The sequence below is a fragment of the Sus scrofa genome, chromosome X (assembly GCF_054392235.1).
Source record: "Sus scrofa isolate SSC_HxYL_T2T_F1_AM1 chromosome X, Sscrofa_HxYL_maternal_Yorkshire_Landrace_v2.0, whole genome shotgun sequence".
Taxonomy (NCBI): Eukaryota; Metazoa; Chordata; class Mammalia; order Artiodactyla; family Suidae; genus Sus; species Sus scrofa.
Genome location: NC_139401.1, coordinates 45,512,961 through 45,534,094, shown reverse-complemented (window position 1 = coordinate 45,534,094; position 21,134 = coordinate 45,512,961). Strand labels below are relative to the sequence as shown.

The 21,134-nt window shown below is 44.8% G+C and overlaps 1 pseudogene; it reads left to right on the top strand.

Moving 5' to 3' along the window:
• Positions 1 to 306, top strand: LOC100525266 (cytochrome c oxidase subunit FA4 pseudogene; annotated as a pseudogene).
• The last annotated feature ends 20,828 nt before the right edge of the window (positions 307 to 21,134 follow it).

The following is a 21,134-nucleotide window of genomic DNA, read 5'->3' as shown; positions in this document are numbered from 1 at the left end:
ATGCTCCGCCAGATCATAGGTCAGGCCGAGAAGCATCCTAGCTTAATCCCCCCTCTCTGTATGTCACGTGCAGCATTGTATGTCACCTGCTTGGCATTGTTCAATCCAGATGTCAGTTGGGACAGGAAGACTAACCCAGAACCCTGGAAGAAACCGGGTCCCCATGATCCATACAAGTTCTTTGCAAGGAAGGTAGATTACAGCAAACTGAAGAAAGAAGGCCCTGACTTCGAAAGGAAATGTTTCACTATAAAGCTGCTTAGAATGAAGGTCTTCCTGAAGCCATCTGCACAGTTTTCCACTTAGCCAGAAAATATTTCCCCTCTAAATGCATGAAATTATGTTGTATTGTGTTGGTGTTTACGCTGATGAATAAATAAACTGAAACTTAAAAAAAAAAAAAAAAAGTTGGCCACCCTAAGCGTGATCCTCTACAATTCACACAATTAATGTGTGATCATCCTTGCTGCAGCAAGTTAAAATCCATTTCTTTCGGACTGTGGGTGTGACCCTTGTGGGCTTTATCGCATGGACCTTATCAAGGTCATTAATGTTGGAAGGGTTCACAGAAGTCGAGTTTGAGATCAGTCCTCGTATGCATTGATGGTGGAAAAATTAACAGGCCTGGGTTTGAGCTCCAGATGAGAGAGATGTTGATGGAGGAATGGTTACTTGAAGGCTGAATGCTAAGGGACACCAGAAAGGCATTGATGGGTGGAAGAATTATCAGAGCTCTAGATTACAGGTCAGACTAGAGCAATACTGATAGGGTTGAAAATTGGTCCATGTAGTAAAAATGTGAACAGGAGCCTGGATTTCAGATTTTGACCAGAGAGTTACTGATGGTGGATTTGATAACAAATGACCAAATTCAGGGTCCTACCGGAAGAGCAGTGGTGGTGGAAGAGTTAATGGAAGCCAGCAATTTGAGCTCTCTTGTCTAGACCCAAGTCTGAGGGGTTGTAGATAGATGGTACAGCAGGCCAATGGCTGTGTATGAAAGGCGGGATCTGGTTTCTGGTGGCCAATGGGATGAAGCAGCAGCCTGTTACTAGGGAGAAGCTCTTGTTGCTATGTGCAGAGAGAGGCAGGGTCTAGTTCAAGTTGCGACTGCGGAAATTAGCCTCTTCAGCCTATGGTAAACTGTTGCTAGGTAGTAACCCCCATTGCCACTTGAAAAGAATCAGCCAAAGTGACACCTGAGAGGCTACAAACAAAAGGCATAGTTAGCCAATGGCTGAGTAAGAATGGGGCTCTGGCCTCACTAGTCTTATGAAGCTGTTTGGTTCCTAAATCAACAAGGTCCTCTTTGTCCAATGGTGGGAGGGGGCAATGCATAGCCTGAGGGGGTGCAGATAGATGCCACTGCTGGGTGAGGGAGGTAGAAGTGGGTGGGAGGGAGACCTGAGGTTGCTTTGGGCAGAAGGTGCAGCTGGCCCATAGCTCTGTATGGGAGGCGGGCTTTAGTCTCCCTGCCCAATGAAATGCGAACATCCTTGTTACTAGGCAGAAATAATTTTGCTATTGCAAATTGTATCAGGAAGAATGCAACCTCTCACTCTTGCCTGGAGAATCTAATTCAATTTGACACAGAGCAGCAGCCTCAATTTCCAACCTAGGTGGAAGAGGGGGAGGAAACTTAGCATGAGGGGGCTGCAGAGAGAGATGACACATTAAAGAAAAAGAAGCAAATGAAATGAACTTTAATAATATATGTTATTTAAAACACCTATCCAAAACATTATAATTTCAACATGTAATCAATTTTTTAAAATTATTGATGAGATCCTTGGCTTTTTTCCTGTTGTGTAAGATTGTGAAATCAGGTGTTAAGATACCCTTAACACATCTCAATTTGAATGGCAGATTTGCATCAGGAATACTTAATTTATATTTAGACTTCATAAAATTTACAGATGAAAAGGTAGATTAGTATTCACAAGTGCTTCCAAATACTCGAAAGCTTTTCCAATAACTGAATTGAGTATCTATTTCGAATTTTAATGAATTAAAATGAACACAATTTTAAATTCCGTTCTCGGACTCACTAGCCTCAGGTGTTCAATAGCCACACCTGGCTGGTGTCTGCCATATCAAATGGCACCATTCGAGACAATCTGCCATGGACGGTGGTCAAGTTGAAAAGGGACATGGTCTCTGTTTGGGAAAAGCAAGCATCTTTTTTTTTTTTTTCTTTTTCTTTTTGCCTTTTCTAGGGCCGCTCCCTCGGCATATGGAGGTTCCCAGGCTAGGGGTTGAATCGGAGCTGTCGCCGCCGGCCTACACCACAGCCACAGCAACTCGGGATCCGCATCTGCAACCTACACCACAGCTCATGGCAACGCCGGATCCTTAACCCGCTGACCAAGGCCAGGGATCGAACCTGCAACCTCATGGTTCCTAGTCAGATTCGTTAACCACTGTGCCACTACGGGAACTCCGGAAAAGCATCTTAAGACCTTGTTTGGAAACCAGCAATTTCCCTTCTACCTATCCCAGACTTGAGCGGCAACAGCCCCCAGCTAACTGGACTCAGACTGGCCCCCATCATCTTGAATCGGTTCTCTCCAATCCTGTTGCTGTGGTCCTTAAGTCTGTCTTTTATAAACGGACAAGACTGCTTGGTGTGTCTCATGTGAGGTCAGCAACCAAGGGCCCGAGTCCTGAGCTTCTACCCTACAGGACTTGTCCCCATACTTGTCCCCATGCAGAGGCACAGTTATATGACCCCTGAAATTTTGTTAGTATGTTATGCTGTTGCACCTTACACCCTTAAACCTCTTAGAATACAGCAATGTCAGTGAATTTAATAAAAATAGTGTTCGTGGAGTTCCCGTCGTGGTGCAGTGGTTAATGAATCCGACTAGGAACCATGAGGTTTCGGGTTCGGTCCCTGGCCTTGCTTGGTGGGTTAAGGATCCGGCGTTGCCGTGAGCTGTGGTGTAGGTCGCAGGTGCGGCTTGGATCCCGCGTTGCTGTGGCTCTGGCGTAGGCTGGTGGCTACAGCTCCGATTTGACCCCTAGCCTGGGAACCTCCATATGCCGCAGGAGCAGCCCAAGAAATAGCAAAAAATAATAATAATAATAAAAAAGACAAAAAAATAAAAATAGTGTTAGTTAAAAAAAAAAAGACATGTTTTCGAGTTGTAGACCAGAGAGCACGCATGATAGAAGAATTCATGGAGATTGAAGGGTTGAAGGGACACAAAGATGAGCACTGATGGTGAATTGTTGACAGAAGCGCACATTCAAGGACAGGCCCAAGGAGCACTGAGGGTGGAAGAGTTAACAGAGGCTTGAGTTTGAGGTCAGACCCGTGAGGTAGTAATGGTTAAAAAAAATGGAGTTTTCCAGCTCAGACAAGATGGCATAGACTGGTTTTCTCCCTGTTCCTTCTCGCTAAACACAACGATCAAGCCTGGAAATAAAACCAGAGAAAACCAAAGGAAAACGATGACAGGTGGTTAAAAAAAAAAAGAAGAAGAAGAAGAAGAAGAAGAAGAAGGGGGACTCATTTAGGATTCCAGAACTGGGAGTTCCCGTTGTGGCGCAGTGGTTGACGAATCCAACTGGGAACCATGAGGTTGCGGGTTCGATCCCTGGCCTTGCTCAGTGGGTTAAGGATCTGGCGTTGCTGTGAGCTGTGGTGTGGGTTGCAAACGCAGCTTGGATTCTGAGTTGCTGTGACTCTGGCATAGGCTGGTGGCTACGGCTCCTATTAGACCCCTAGCCTGGGAACCTCCATATGCCATGGGTGCGGCCCTAGAAAAGGCAAAAAGACAAAAAAAAAAAGAAGGGGTCTTTGTTACAGCAACTCACCTGGATGAAACCGAGCAGGGAGGGCCCTGGGAGGTTTCTGGGCCCACAAGCTTTTCTGTGTCCCGCATTTCTTGTTTTTGGCAAATGGGCTTCAGACTCCATGACCTTCCCTGAGCTCCAAAAAGCAGGTTCAAACAGTTGCTGGTCAGGGAAGGGAGGGGATGCAGAGACCAGGGAGGAACCCTCAGGAGACAATAGTGCAGCCTTGGGGCGAGTCCTGGTTCCTCCTCAAGGAATATACATAACAATATCTTTGAGTTCTCCCACAGAACCAAAATCGCCAACAAATGCAAGATGTGGAGGAAGCCTTCTTCATTCCTAAGGAAGTAACCTCAGAGCCAATCCTGGGACCACCTAAACACCAGCTTTGAAAAACAATGCAAGCTCTCATCTATTCTGATCCTTATCAAGGGCCCTATTTTCTTTCTTTTTCTTTTTCTTTTTTTTTTTTTGGCTTTTTAGGGCTGCACCCATGTCCTATGGAAGTCCCCAGGCTACAGCTTGAATTGGAATTGTGGCCACTGGCCTATACCACAGCCACGGCAACACAGGATCCCACCCACGTCTGCAATCCACACCACTGCTCACAGCAACGCCAGATCCTTAACCCACTGAGCGAGGCCAGGGATCGAACCTCTGTCTTCATGAATGCTAGTCAGATTCGTTTCCGCTGAGCCACGACAGGACCTCCCAAGGGCCCTCTTTTCACTCCCAAACTATAAAACCACATCCCAGTCTCTTCCAAGAGGGGTGCAGTCTTTAAGGCATTAGCCTGCTGTGACCCCCATTGCCTGGCAAAGCAACGAAGCTGTCTTTTTCTCCTTCACCCAAAACTCTGTCTCCAAGTTTGTATTCGGCACCAGCAACAGAGACTGACTTTCGGCAACATAGATACTGGCTTTTATCAGGAATGGCCCTTTTGGTTAGTGAAGGGGGGCTGGGGTTCAGTAAGCCAAGTTATGCAGATCTGTGGGGTCAGTCATGAAGAGTCTCTGAGGTGAGTGATGGGGACCTTTTGAGATTAGTGATGGGGGTCCCTAGGGTGAGAAGTTGGAGATCTGTGGGCTGAATGAGTGCATGTCTGTCAGGTCTCAGACATAGCAATAATAATAATAATAATATTAAAGGTCATTTTAAAAATGTAAACCAGCTATGATGGAAAAAAATCACAATCATTAAAAACAATAATAATAACAATAATAATAATAATACAATGGATAAAGTTTTATTATTTCCTTGGCTTCTTTTGCAAAAAGTATACCTAGTTGAGCTATGGCTGTCTTGTCTTTAATAGAGAATAGCGTGGGGATTTCCCGTCGTGGCTCAGCGGTTAACGAACCATGAGGTTGCGGGTTCGGTTCCTGGCCTTGCTTAGTGGGTTAAGGATCTGGCGTTGCTGGGGCTGTGGTGTACGCCGGCAGCTGCAGCTCCGATTGGACCCCCCTAGCCTGGGAACCCCCATATGCCATGGGTGCAGCCCTAGAAAAGACAAAAAAAAAAAAGAATAGCAAGGCAAGATTAAATTTATATAATTATAAATTGTATAAATTTATATAATTATAATTCTAAATTTTCTTTTAATTTTTGACATTTATTTTGTTTTCACATTTTTTTCATCTCTTCACAGAGGTTTCGTATGTGCAAGGTACCTATCTTTTCCAAAAAGTTATAAATGCTTTTTCCTCTCCAATATCTGTTCCTCTAGTTTCTATCTCTGGTTTCATAAGCAGCATTGGCTCGTTCCTCTAGGGCATGTCAGGTCCCAATTGGGACCAATTGCATCTTTTTCTGACTTTAACGGAATGGCTTTTGTTGTTCCAAGATTAACATGCTGGTTATTGGTTTTATGACATTAAAGAAATATCCAACTATTCTTAGTGTATTAAGAGTTTTTATTTAGAACAATCATTTTTTTGAATCACATATGTTTTTGTTTGTTTGTTTTTGCTTTTGAGGGCTGCCCCTGCAGCATAAGAAAGTTCCCAGGCTAGGGATCAGATCGGAGCTACAGCCGTTAGCCTACACCACAGCCACAGCAACACCAGATCCGAGCCACATCTGCCACCTACACCACAGCTCACAGCAACACTGGCTCCTTAACCCACTGAGCAGGGCCAGGGATCAAACCCGCATCCTCATGAATAATAGTTGGATTCATTTTCATTGCACCACAATGGGAAAGCCTCATTCCATATGTTTTTGACGTCTGGAAGATAATCCAATTTTCTCTGAATATCAATCAGTACAATGATTTACAGTAATAGAGTTCCTTCCATCTGACTCTACTGGTAGTCCTGGGGAAAAAAAAAAAACCCACTTGTTGGGAGTTCCCGTCGTGGCGCAGTGGTTAACGAATCCTACTAGGAACCATGAGGTTGCGGGTTCGATCCCTGCCCTTGCTCAGTGAGTTAACGATCCGGCGTTGCCGTGAGCTGTGGTGTAGGTTGCAGACGCGGCTCGGATCCTGAGTTGCTGTGGCTCTGGCGTAGGCTGGTGGCTACAGCTCTGATTAGACCCCTAGCTTGGGAACCTCCCATATGCCGCAGGAGCGGCCCAAGAAATGGCAAAAAGACAAAAAACAAAAAAAACCCACTTGTTTATGCCTAATTACTCTTCTGGTGAGTGGCATGTTTCACATTATTTCATACATGATTTATGTCTTGATATGGATAAATGAAATTTGTCTGTAGTTACCCTCCCCTCCCACTTGGTTTCCTCCTCCTGGTAAGTTTGGATCAGTGTTATATTCAATTCAAAAAGCATTGAAAAGTTTTCCCTTTTATCTCTAAGCTTTGACAAATTTGAAGGGGTGCTGGTATGATTCCCCTAGGGTTCCCTCTGGGTCTGGGGCACTTTGGGAGGGTAACTTGAATTTTCCTTCTGTTCCTTCTGTGGCAAATGGTGTATTCCATTTTCTCTCTCTCCCAGAGTCAATGTTGTCCATTTAAATTGTCCTAAAAAACATCCGTTTCATTTAGATTGCCAAGTTCAGTTGGATGATATTGATCAAAGTAGTCTCCTATGATTCTTCTGACATCTCTTGTAATTCTGGCTACTTCTCTTGTACTTCTTACTCACTGCTTTTGTTAAAAATTAGGTCACTAATGGCTTACCTATATTATCCAAAGAAAAATTTATTTGGAATTATATGTTTGGGCTATCATTTTTTTCAGTTTTATACTTTTTCTTTCTTTCTCTTTTTTTTTTTTTTTTTTTTTTTTTTTTTGCTTCTTTAGGGCCGCACTAGCGGCACGTGGACGTTCCCAGGCTAGGGGTTGAATCAGAGCTACAGCTGCTGGTCTATACCACAGCCACAGCCGCGAGAGATCCTTAACCTACTGAGAGAGGCCAGGGATCGAACCTATCACCTCCTGGTTCCTAGTCAGATTCGTTTCTGCTGCGCTATGATGGGAATTCCAAGTTTTATACTTTCATCTATATTTCTTTCCTCTGCTTTCTTTTTTCCCTCTGTCTTCTTGAATTGTCATTTTTTTTTCTTGTTAAGTTTTTAAGGCAATAGTTTTTCCTCTCCATTTTGATTTAGGTATATTGTACGGATTCCATTAGGTAATTTTTTTTTAACTTAAAAAAATGCCTGCAGATAACCTTGCTTGATGTCTTAAAAATATTTTATTTCGGGGAGTTCCCTGGTGGCTCGGTGGGTTAAGGACCTGGTGTTGTCACTGCTGTGGCTCTGATTACAGCTGTGGTGCAAGTTAGATCCCTGGCCCAAGAATTTTCACATGCCATGGGCATGGCCAAAAATATACAAATTTTTTGGAAAAAAATAGTAAACTTAGAAAAGTCACAAGTACAGTATACAGAAGTTTTCTAGATTAAGGGGCTAATGCGATCCTTGGCTACTTTAACGGGTATTTCCTGCAAAGGAGGACATTCTCCTGTATAACCAAAACACAGCCCTCAAAATCAGGAAATGATGATGGTTGTACAACTAGAAATATTATAAAGTTCATTGAATTAAAAAAAAATCAGGAAAGGACATGAATATGTTACTACCATCTAATCCTCAGACCCCACTCAAGTTTTACCACTTGTCCCAATACTGTCCTTTCTAGCGAAAGGGTCCATCCAATTCAGAATCGCATATTGCATTTAGTTGTCCTGCTTCTTCAGTCTCCTTCAGTCTGAAACTATTTCCATGGGCTTTCCTTGACTTTCATCCCCTTGATACTTTTAAAGATTACAGGCCAGTTATTTAGTAGACTATCTCTCAGTTTGGATTTGTCTAATATGTCCTCATGGTTAGATTCAGATTTTGCACCTTGGGTAGGAATATCACAGAGGCGATGCTATATCCTTACCATTTCACCCTAACAATACTGAGAACATTCACTTTGGTTTTTTGTTTTTGTTTTCGTTTTTTTGCCTTTTCTAGGGCCAATTCTGTGGCATATGGAGGTTCCCAAGCTAGGGGTCCAATCGGAGCTGTAGCCACTGGCCTACACCAGAGCCACAGCAACGCGGGATCTGAGCCGGGTCTGCAACCTACACCACAGCTCACGGCAACGCCGGATCCTTAACCCACTGAGCAAGGGCAGGGGCCGAACCCGCAACCTCATGGTTCCTAGTCGGATTCGTTAACCACTGCACCACGATGGGAACTCCGAGAACATTCACTTTGAAATGTATTTTTTTCTTTTTGACGGCTGCACCTGCGGCATATGGAAGTTCCCAGGCTAGGGGTTGAATCGGAGCTGCATACACCACAGCCACAGCAATACAAGATCCGAGCCACATCTGCGACCTATGCCATAGCTTGCACCAACACCAGATCCTTAACCCACTGAGCGAGTCCAGGGATTGAACTCCATCCTCACAGAGACAACACTGGGTCCTTAACCCGCTGAGCCACAATGGGAACTCCTGAGAACGTTCACTTTGATTCCTTGATTAAGATGGCGCCTGTCAGGTTTCTCTACTATAAAGTTATTGTTTTCCCTTTGGAGTCGATAAGTATACAGTGAGGAGGTGTTTTGATACTATGTAAATGTCTCATTCCTCGTCAAACTTCCCATTTGTTCATTCATTTATTCATATTGGTATGCACTCATGATTTCCAATTTTATTCAATAGGTTATAATCCACAGCTTGAGGTTTTTAGCTTCTTTTTTTTTTTTTTTTTTTTTTTGCTATTTCTTGGGCCGCTCCCGAGGCATATGGAGATTCCCAGGCTAGGGGTCCAATTGGAGCTGTAGCCACTGGCCTACACCAGAGCCACAGCAACGCGGGATCCGAGCCGCACCTGCAACCTACACCACAGCTCACGGCAACGCCAGATCGTTAACCCACTGAGCAAGGGCAGGGACTGAACCCGCAACCTCATGGTTCCTAGTCGGATTCATTAACCACTGCACCACGACGGGAACTCCGTTTTTAGCTTTTTATTTTAAAATAATGATAGGAGTTCCATGGTAGCTCGGCGGGTTAAAAATCCAGCATTGTCACTGCTTCAGTGGAGTTCAATCCCTGGCTCCAGAACTCCTGCATGCTGCAGGCATGGACAGAAATAAAATAAAAAAAATAAATAATGATAGATTCATAAGAAATGCTAACAAGAATTGTACAGGAATTCCCATCTTGGCACAGCGGAAACGAATCCGACTAGGAACCGTGAGGTTGCAGGTTCGATCCCTGGCCTCGCTCAGCGGGTTAAGGATCCTGTGTTGCCATGAGGTGTGATGTAGGTCGCACATGTGGCTCAGAGCTGGTATTGCTGTGGCTGTGGGGTAAGCTGGCAGCTGTAGCTCCGATTCGACCCCTAGCCTGGGAACCTATGTATGCCGTCGGTCAGGCCCTAAAAAGACCAAAAAAAAAAAAATGAATTGTACAGGGAGGTCTTATGAATGCTTTGGCAGATTCCCCACATGCTAACATCTTGCTTAGCTATAGTACAATATCAAAACCGGGAAACTGACATTGGTACACATCACAGAACTTACTCAGATTTCACTGGTTTTAAGTACATTAATTTGTGTTTGTTTAGTTCCATTCCACTTTATCACATGTAATCACTACCACAATCAGTATAGAACTGTTCCATCCCCACAAAGCTTCCTTGTGCTACCCCTTAAGACCCAGAACAAACTTCTACCTTCCCCACCACTTGAATCCTTGGCAACTCCTAATCTCTTTAATCTCTTTTTTTTTTTTCTTTTTGGGGCTGCTCCCACAGCATATGGAGGTTCCCAGGCTAGGGGTCCAATCGGAGCTACAGCTGCCGCCCTACCCCACAGCCACAGCAACTCGGGATCTGAGCCGCATCTGTGACCTACACCACAGCTCATGGCAACGCCAGATCCTTAACCCACTGAGCCAGGCCAGGGATCGAACCTGCAACCTCATGGTTCCTGGTCAGATTCATTTCTGCTGGACCACAACGGGAACACCTCTATTTTGTTATTTCCATCTTATTATACAAATATAATCATAGAGCATGTAACTTTTTGAGATTGTCTTTTTTCTCTTTTTTTTTTTTCATTTTATTTTATTCTTCACCTTTTCTTTTGGCCACGATGTGCAATGGCTTGATGTGGGGATCTCAGTTCCCAGACCAGGAATCGAACCCGGGCGGCAGCAATGAAAGCACCAAATCCTAACCCCTAGACCACCAGGGAACTCCTGAGATTCCCTTTTAGCATTCAACGTAATTCCATTGAAATCCATCCAAGCTGTTGTATGTATCAGTGGTTTGTTCCTCTCTCTTGCTGAGCAGTATTCCAAAGTACAGATGTGCATCCATATCCCTAATGTTGAAAGATACTTGGTTTGTTTTTTGGGTTTTTTTTTTTTTTTTCAGTTCGAGGCTATTGTGAATAAAACTGTGAGCATTTGTGTCAGGTTTTTGTGTGAACATAAATTTTCAGTTCTCTGGGATAAATGCCCAAGAATGCTGGGTTATGCTTAGTTTTATAAGAAACTATAAGAAACTGCCAAACTATTTTCCAGGAAAATTGTACCATTTTACATTTCCACCAGCAACGTATGAGTGATCCAGTTTCTGTGTACTACCGGTATTTAGTGTTATCGTTCTATTTTTTTCAGCCTTTCTAATAGATGTCGTTCTCATTTTGGTTTCAATGTGCATTCCCCTAATGCCTAATGATCATCTTTTCTTATGGATACTTTCCAACTCTATAACCTTTTTGGTGAAATGAACTGCAATAAAGCAAAACCAAGTAGGAGTTCCCGACGTTGCGCAATGGGTTCAACAGCATCTCTGCAGTGCAGGTTTGATCCCTGGCCTGGCACAGTGGGTTAAAGGATCCGGCACTGCTGCAGCTCAGTGTAAGTTGCCACTGTGGCTTGGTTCTGGTCCCTAGCCCAGGAACTCTATATGCTGCCAGACAGCCAAAAATCAAACAAACCAAATAACAAAATAAAATAAAATCCTATCCTAGGCATATATTTAACAGGAAAACCATAAAACACTCCTGAAAAACACACAACTAGACTCGAACAAATGGAAGGAAAGACTAACATCATGAAGATTTCATCATCTTTAGGTTCATTTTAAGTTTAAGGTGATCCCAACTAAAATACCGTCTTATGTTTTCCTGCAGCTAGACAGGTTGATTATAAAGGCAACATGAAAGAATATAGAATGAGAGTATCCAGGACATCCCTGAAAGAAAGGAACCATGGAAGTTCCCGTCATGGCTCAGTGGTTAACGAACCCGACTAGGATCCATGAGGATGCAGGTTCGATCCCTAGCCTTGCTCAGTGGGTTAAGGGTCGGGCGTTGCCGTGAGCTGTGGTGTAGGTCGCATATGCAGCTCGGACCTGGCGTTGCTGTGGCTCTGGCATGAGCCGGTAGCTGTAGCTCCAATTTGATCCCTAGCCTGGGAACCTCCATATGCTGTGAATGTGGACCTAAAAAGCCAAAAAAAAAAGGTAAAGAAAGGAACCATGAGCTGGCTATTGTGAATGATGCTTTTGTGACCATGGGGGTGCCGGGAGCTCTTTGAGATAATGATGTCATTTCTTTCAGATATATACCTAGAAGCAGGATTGCTGGATCATATATATGGTAGTTCCATTTTTAATTTCTTGAGAAACGGCTATAGCATTAGTCAAATAGCCATGATATAGAAACAGCCTATTCATTGACAAACAAATAAAGAAAATGTGGTATATGTACCCGTGTGTGTGCGCGTGCACATACGCTCATGCGTGTATATTTCAGGTACGAGAAAGAAGGGAATCCTGCTGTTTATGACAACTTGGATGGAACTTGATAGTATTATGCTAAGTGAAATACGTCAGAGAAAGACGAACGCTGTATATATAGAATCTAAAAAGGGTAGACTTGGAGTTCCCATCATGGTTCAGTGGTAACGAACCCGACTAGTATCCATGAGGTATTGGGTTCGATCCCTGGCCCCGCTCAGTGGTTCAGGATCCAGCGATGCTGTGAGCTGTGGTGTAGGTTGCAGACAAGACTCGGATCCCACGTTGCTGTGGCTGTGGCGTAGGCTGGCGGCTACAGCTCCGATTTGACCCCTAGCCTGGGAACCTCCATATACCATGGGTTTGGCCCTAAAAAGACCAAATAAATAAATATATAAATAAGACAGACACAGAGAAACAGAGAGAATAATGATGGGTACCAGGACCTGGCCCGGGGGAAATGGGGAGATGTTGGTCAAAGGGTATAAACATCCAGTTATAAGATGAAAATGGTCTGGGAGCTACTGGGCAGCATGGCTAACAATACTGTACTGTACACTTGAAAGTTAATAAGAGGATAGATCTTAGTGTTTGCATCACACACAAAAAAGTAAATGTATGAGGTGATAGATGTGTTAACTAATCTTATTGTGGTAATTATGTCCTAATATATACATATATCAAATCATCACCTTGTACACTTTAAATGTATACAATGTTATGTCAATTAATTTTTTTGCTTTATTTATTTATTTATTTATTTATTTATTTATTTTAGGGCTGCACTTGCCGCATATGGAAGTTCCCGTCTAGGGGTCCAATCGGAGCTGCGGCTGCCAGCCTACACCACAGCCACAGTAATGCCAGATCCCTAACCCATTGATCGGGGCCAGGGATTGAACCTGCATCCTCATGGAGAGTAGTCAGCTTCATAACCCACTGAGCCACAGTGGGAACTCCCTACATGTTAACTATGTATCAATAAAGCTGGGGGAGGGGAGAGAAACCGTGAGAGGAGGGATTAACCCTCCAAGATATTAAATCATGCTATAAAGCCTCTATAATTACAACATGTAATATTGGCACACAGACTAGTTTAACTGAATAGAAAATGGAGACATAGATTCAAGTACACAAGGGATATTAATATGGTAGAATTGTCATCTCAAATCACTGGTGAAAAGATGAACACACTGTATATTGAGATGGGTCCTACATGAGAGTTCCCGTCGTGGCTCAGTGGTTAACAAACCCAACTAGTATCCGCGAGGATGTGGGTTCGATCCCTGGCCTTCCTCAGTGGGTTAAGGGTCACGGCGTTGCCGTGAGCTGTGGTGCAGGTCGCAGACACAGCTCGGATCTGGCATTGCTGTGGCTGTGGTGCAGGCCGGCGGCTACAGCTCTGATTCAACCCCTAGCCTGGGAACCTCCATATGCCATGGGTACGACCCTAAATAGACAAAAGAAAAAAAAAGATAGGTCCTATATGGATGAGAGATCTAAATATATAAAATAAAACCAACACACACAAAGGAAAGGCAGTGAGTTTGCACCACAGTGGGAACTCCATACTTTTTAATGTGTTCTTCTTTTTTTTTTTTTTTTTTTTTTTGCTTTTTGTCTTTTTTTGTTGTTGTTGTTGTTGTTGTTGCTATTTCTTGGGCCGCTCCCACGGCATATGGAGGTTCCCAGGCTAGGGGTTGAATCGGAGCTGTAGCCACAGGCCTACGCCAGAGCCACAGCAACGCGGGATCCGAGCCGGGTCTGCAACCTACACCACAGCTCACGGCAACGCCGGATCCTTAACCCACTGAGCAAGGGCAGGGACCGAACCCGCAACCTCATGGTTCCTAGTCGGATTCGTTAACCACTGCGCCACGACGGGAACTCCCTTAATGTGTTCTTTTAAGAAAATTTTAGTTCATGAAAATATTACCAGCAATCCAAAGGTTTTCTTAAAATTCAGTTTAATTTAAAACCTGAGGGATTTCCCATCGTGGCTCAGAGGTTAACGAACCTAACCAGCATCCATGAGGACGTGGGTTCGATCCCTGGCTCGCTCAGTGGGTTAAGGATCCGGCATTGCCGTGAGCTGTGCAGTAGGTCGCAAATGCGGCTCGGATCTGGCATGGCTGTGACTCTGGTGTAGGCTGGCAGCTACAGCTCTGAAAGGACCCCTGGCCTGGGAACCTCCATATGCCACAGGTGTGGCCCTAAAAAGACAATAAATAAATAAATAAAAATTAAAAAAATAAAACCTGAGGAGATGAGCCTGAATCTACCCCACATAGAAGATAGAAGAAATAAACAGCTAACCATGTGTAAAAAAAAATTTAGATATTTGGACAGTAATAGTGTTTAAATATAAGTCTCCAGCAACAGAAAGCTATTTTATTTACATCACTTGAGGGTTTACAAAAAGTGACTCTCAATACACAGCAACTGTACAAAGGATAAATGTCAGAATGCAAAGGACCTTTAAATTTAAATGTATAAGATTATTCTATCCTCAGAGTTTCCATTATGGCCCAGTGGGTTATGAATCCAACTAGTATCCACAAGGATGCGGGTTCAATCCCTGGCCTTGCCCAGTGGTTTAAGGATCCGGCATTGCTGTGAGCTACGGAATAGTTTGAAGATGTAGCTTGGGAGTTCCCGTCGTGGCTCAGTGGTTAACAAATTTGACTAGGAACCATGAAGTTGCAGGTTCAATCCCTGGCCTTGCTCAGTGGGTTGGGGATCTGGCGTTGCCGTGAGCTATGGTGTGGGTCGAAGACTCAGCTTGGATGCTGCATTGCTGTGGCTGTGGCATAGGCCGGTAGCTACAGCTCCTATTAGACCCCTAGCCTGGGAATCTCCATATGCCGTGGGAGCGGCCCAAGAAAATGGCAAGAAAGACCAAAAAAAAAAAAAAGATGTAGCTTGGATCTTGCATTTCTGTGGCTGTGGCGTAGGCCTGAAGCTGCAGCTTCAATTCAACCCCTAGCCTGGGAACCTCTATATGCCACAGGTGCCACTCTAAAAAAGCAAAAAAAAAACCAAAAACAAAAACAAAAAAAAAAGAGATTATTCTATCCAAAACATAAAGACTTTGCCTTACGCTTATCTGCTTATTTAGTATTTAGTATTCTTAGTATTAGGTATTTAGTATTATTATGATACTAAAGCCCTTATTTAGATTTGATTTCTGATTTTACCTATTTGCTTCAGTAATTTTTTTTGTCTTTGTAGGGCCACACCCATGGCATATGGAGGTTCCCAGGCCAGAGGTCTAATCGGAGCTACAGCGGCTGGCCTACACCACAGCCACAACAACGCCACATCCCAGCCACGTCTGCAACCTACACCGCAGCTCATGGCAACGCCGGATCCTTAACCCACTGAGCAAGGCAGGGATCAAACCCATGATCTCATGGTTCCTAGCCAGGTTCATTAACCACTGAGCCATAATGGGAACTCCCTGCTTCTGTATTTTTATTCCGAAGTTGCAGTAATGGTACGTGAATAATAAACATTCGTTTTCATGTTCTAATATTTTTAACAAAATATTTTCTAAATGAATCATATTCACCAAGACTTAATGAGACAACCTTATAGCTAATGGTACCGCTTCAAATTCCCTCTGTCCTAGTCATTCACACCTAGCCTATCATTTCTGATAAACTGTTAGTTTCTAAGCTACAAGTTTCTAAGTTCATTTATACAGGAACATTCGGGCCTGAATGTTCCTGTATAAATGGCAGGCCAATAGCTCCACGCTGGCATCCTGGCCAGCTTGTTTTTCTCCGCATAAGTCACGTGGTCAAGGCTGGACCGCAGTTGCCTTCATCCTGGCAGAATTCCTTGTGATCCTCCCCCAGAACAAGGGTAGTCGTTTGAGGACCGGTCACAGAACGTTCCTCATCTGCCTCCTTATCTCCCAGAAGTCTTGCCATCTTCCCAGAGGCTCCCACAAAGCCATTTCTCATCCCCCTGCCCCCACCGATCTGGTGACGCATTGCTGCTTGATGATGACTTGACTTTATGCTTGGAAACTTTCCCCTTAGGGTACGGTCGCAGGCTTCTGTGGAAGTCCTACAGCTGCTTGGCTGCAGTTTAGAGGCGGGTTCTCGGTGCCAGAGTGACCCACCATGCATGCTTTCTGTCCTCTGGCCCCTCTGGTTCAGGGTCTTCCTGTGGGACGAAGCATATAGGGAGTGACACAAGAGCGACCTTGATTTTACCGTCTGTGTAAAGGATCAATCCTTATGGTTCGTGGTCTCCTTACCAGCTGCATCTGTGGAACCAGAACAGGCCACCTTATCTGAACCGCTGCTTGAGGACAGCTTGACCACGTGACATCCAATGTGGGGGAGGTAACGTCATGATGCCTTTTGGGAAAAAAAAAGACATTCGGGCAGGGTCGGCCAAGGTAAGGGTTATGAGGAAACCCCCTGGGATCTGGCAGTGCATGCTTTTTTTCTTTTCGGGGCACTGCCACATGTAAAAAGCACTCATGGGGCAAACTACAACCCCCATACACGATTTGTCACCAGTAGGTGCGTCAAGATTTAGTGCAAGTGGAGTTCCTGTCGTGGCACAGTGGTTAACGAATCCGACTAGGAACCATGAGGTTGTGGGTTCGATCCCTGGCCTCGCTCAGTGGGTTAAGGATCCAGCGTTGCCGTGAGCTGTGGTGTAGGTTGCAGACGTGGCTTGGATCCCGTGTGGCTGTGGCTCTGGTGTAGACCAGCGACTACAGCTCCGATTCGACCCCTAGCCTGGGAACCTCCATATGCCACGGGAAGCGGCCCTAGGAAAGGCAGAAAGACAAAAAAAAAAAAAAAAAAAAAAAAAGATTTAGTGCAAGTACCTCTACCCTGTGTTGTCCAAAGCTTTCACTTTATACATGATATCCTATTGGTTGGCAAGTCCAAAGTCTTAGATGCAGCAGCTCTGACTATGGTATCACCTCATCTTTTCCAATAGGGATAGCTAATCAACCCCAGCAACATCCAGAGCCCTGCTTGCCATGGAAAGTTTCTTGGATCTATGCGGACAGATTTACAACACTCAGTCCCTCTGGAAGCCAAGTTTAAACACTTGCTGTCTCGGAGCTCCCGTCGTGGCTCAGCAGAAACGAATCTGACTGGTTGGTATCCATGAGGATACAGGTTCAATCCCTGGCCTTGCTCAGTGGGTTAAAGATCCAATGTTGCCGTGAGCTGTGGCGTAGGTTGCAGATGTGGCTTGGATCTGGCATAGCTGTGGCTGTGGTATAGACCAGCTGCTACAGCTCCGATTGGACCCGTGGCCTGGGAACTTCCATATGCAACAGGTGTGGCCCTAAAAAGACAAAAAAAAAAAAAAAAAAGGATTTGGCATTGCCACAATTGCAGTGTAGGTTGCAGCTTCTGCTTGGATCTGATCCCTGCCCGAGGAACTCCATATGCGGAGGGGAAACCAAAAAAAAAAAAAAAAAAAAATTCAACAGATCGCCATCCCACTTAATCTAGTCAAGCCTAATGAGCCTTTTGAACTACAAGTGTCAGTGACGGACAGTTATGCAGATTGGATGGAGTCTGTAGGAAAAAGAAGTTGCCTCTAGGCCACTTTGAGTCAAAGTGGTAAAACATTACTATCAGTAGGCTGTGAAGTTACATCTGTGTGTTGTCATACCCAGAGCAACCACTAAGAAAATGACACAAGCAATATACTCAAAATTGTAAATGAATATTCTAAAAATGTTCATGTACCCAAAGGAAGGAAGAGGAAACAGAAGAATAAAAATCAGAGGGGGAGTTCCGGTCGTTGCTCAGTGGTTAACGAATCCAACTAGGAACCATGAGGTTGTGGGTTCAATCCCTGGCCTCGCTCAATGGGTTAAGGATCCAGTGTTGCCGTGAGCTGGGGTGTAGGTCGCAGATGCGGCTCAGATCCTGCATTGCTGTGGTTCTGGCGTAGGCCAGCGGCTACAGCTCCCATTAGACCCCTAGCCTGGGAACCTCTATATGCCACGGGAGCGGCCCAAGAAAATGGGGAAAAAAATCAGAGGGAACACATAAAAAACAAATAAGAAAACGGCAGACACAAGCCCAAACAGATTTTACTAATCACTTTACGTTTAAATGGTCCGAATATACCAATTAAAAGCCAGACATTGGCAGAGTGAAAACACAATTCAACTATATGATATCTAAAAGAAATTCATTTCAATTATAATGACGTAGGTAGGTTGAAAGTCAAAGAGAGGAAAAAGATAATGCAAACATACATTGTTTAAACGTAGCCTTCAGAGCAAATAAAAGGGACAGAAACACAGCATGATGATAAAAGAATCAATCTACCATGGAGTTCCCTGGTGGCTCAGGGGGTTAAGGACCCAGCATTGTCACTGCAGCAGCTTGGGTCACACTGCTGTGGCACGGGTTTGATCCCTGGCCTGGGAACTTCTACGTGCCATGAGTGTGGGAAAGAAAGAAAGAGAGAGAGAGAGAGAAAGAGAGAGAGGGAAGGAGGGAGGAAGGAAGAAAAGAAAAAGGATCAATCCACCAAGAAGACATAGCAACCCTAAACATGTATACACTAAACAAAATCATTTCAAATACATGAAGCAAAAACTGATGGGTCTGAAAGGAAAATTAGATAAACCTACAATTACAGTTGAGGACATCAACACCCCACATCAGTAATTAGTAGAACTACTGGAGGGAAATTCAGCAATGATAAAGAAGATGGAGTTCCCATCGTGACGCAGTGGTTAACGAATCCGACTAGGAACCATGAGGTTGCAGGTTTGATCCCTGGCCTCGCTCAGTGGGTTAAGGATCCAGCGTTGCCGTGAGCTGTGGTGTAGGTTGCAGACGCGGCTCGGATCCCACGTTGCTGTGGCTCTGGTGTAGGCTGGTGGCTACAGCTCCAATTCGACCCCTAGCCTGGGAACCTCCATATGCCGCGGGAACAGCCCTAGAAAAGGCAAAAAAAAAAGAAAAGAACTGAACAACACTCCCAATCAGTAGTATCTAATTGATATTTATAGAACATTCAACCCAACAATAACAGAATACACATTGTTTTCAAGGGCCCATGGAACATTCACCAAGATGGACTATTACCTGAGCCATAAAACAAATCTCAAGAGTTACTGTCATGGCTTAGCTCAAACAAATCTGATTAGGAACCATGAGGACGCAGGTTCAATCCCTGGCCTCGCTCAGTGGGTTAAGGATCTGGCGTTGCGGTGAGCTGTGGTATAGGTTGCAGTCACGACTCAGATCTGGCATTGCTGTGGCTGTGGCACAGGCCAGCGGCTACAGCTCCGAGTCGACCCCTAGCCTGGGAACCTCCATATGTCCCGGGAGCGGCCCTAAAAAGACAAAAAATAAAAAATAAAAGTGAAAGAATAATGGGATCACCTACATATTGCTAGTGAGAATTTAAAACGGTACAGCTACTCTGGAAAATAGCTTGAGTTTCGCAGTTTCTTATCAAACTAAACATACAGCTAACCTATGACCCACATTGCATCCCTGGGCATTTATCCCAGAGAAATTGAAAGCGTATGTTCACACAAAAACCTGTCTCCAAAATAGTCTTAACAGCTTTATTTGTGATACCTAAAACTGGGATTAACCAAGATGTGCTTCAGTGAATGAATGGTTAAGCAAACGGTGGTAACATCCCTATGACAGAATATACGCAGTGACAAAAAGGAACAAACTATTGATACAGGGAACAGTGCAAGTGGATCTCAAGGGAATTACGCTGAGTGAAAAAAGCCAGTCTGCAAAGGTTTCATATTATATGGTTCTATTTATGTACCATTCTCGAAATAACACAATTATAGAGATGGAGAACGGATTAGTGGTTGCCAGGGGGACAGAGAGGGGGATGGGGGACCATAAAGGCACAGCACCGGGCTCTTTGTGCCAAAGGAACAGTTCTGTGCCTTGACCAAAGTGCTCATTACATGAAATCTACGCAGGTGATGGAACTGCATGGCAACATACACACACACACACACACACACACACACACACACACACACACACGGCATGTAAAGCTGGTAAAATTCGAATAAAGTCCATCGATTGTACAAATGTCCATTTCCTCATTTTGATATTGCCGTCGAGTGCTGGGAGAGCTGAGAAAAAGGTGGAATCTCTTTGTACTTCTTTTGTTTGGGGCAAGTTAGTGTGGATTTCTTATTTTTTCCAAATTCAAAGTTTAAAAAAGGGAGTTCCCGTCATGGCTCGGCGGTTAGCAAACCTGACTAGCATCCATGTGGGCGCAGGTTCGATCCCTGGCCCCACTCATTGGGTTAAGGATCTGGCGTTGCCGTGAGCTGTGGTGTAGGTCGAAGATGTGGCTCGGATCTGGCATGGTTGTGGCTGTGGTGTAGGTCGGCAGCTGCAGCTCCGATTGGAGCCCTAGCCTGGGAACCTCCACATGCCATGGGTATGACCCTAAAAAAGACAAAAAGACCCAAAAAAAAGTTTAAAAATGACGTGTGTGGGAGTTCCCACTGTGGCAGAGCGGGTTAAGGATCCGGCCTTGCCGAAGCTGTGGCATAGGTCACAGCTGTGGCTCAGATTTGATCCCTGGCCCAAATATACAGTATAAGAAAAACCGTGCATGGAGAAGGAACTGTGCTCAATTGGCAGAGTTGCGGCTGTGTGTGTGTGGAGCTTGCCCTGGGCTCGTGGACCATAAGTGGCATCTGACAACTGGTTGATCAGCCTCCCTGGGGACAACATGGCAGCAGATCGCACCAGACCCACACCTCTGTTGTCAGGGGTCTGTTTGTGACCCTTGCGGTGGATGCCCAGGGAATGAGACCCTTTCAGGATTGGCATCAATGGCTCAACACACTAGCTGGTCCCACACTGCCCAAGTAAGGACCATGGGCGCCTGGACACAGTGCCACACAGCGTATGGTAACCCAGTTACTGTTCAGGACGGGGCCCCAGCATAAAGCCTAGTGCATCCAGCACAGGAAGCCAAGGAAGCCTGGATATGTTGAGATGCCCTGTTCCACGGCCGGGTGGCAAAGAGAGCTTCAGGGCATGTGACCCTCTAGGTCCCTTCCCTCGCTTCTCTTGAGGTTGGCTGGGCACTGACTGCAGTGGACATGTTTTTAGGGCATGGC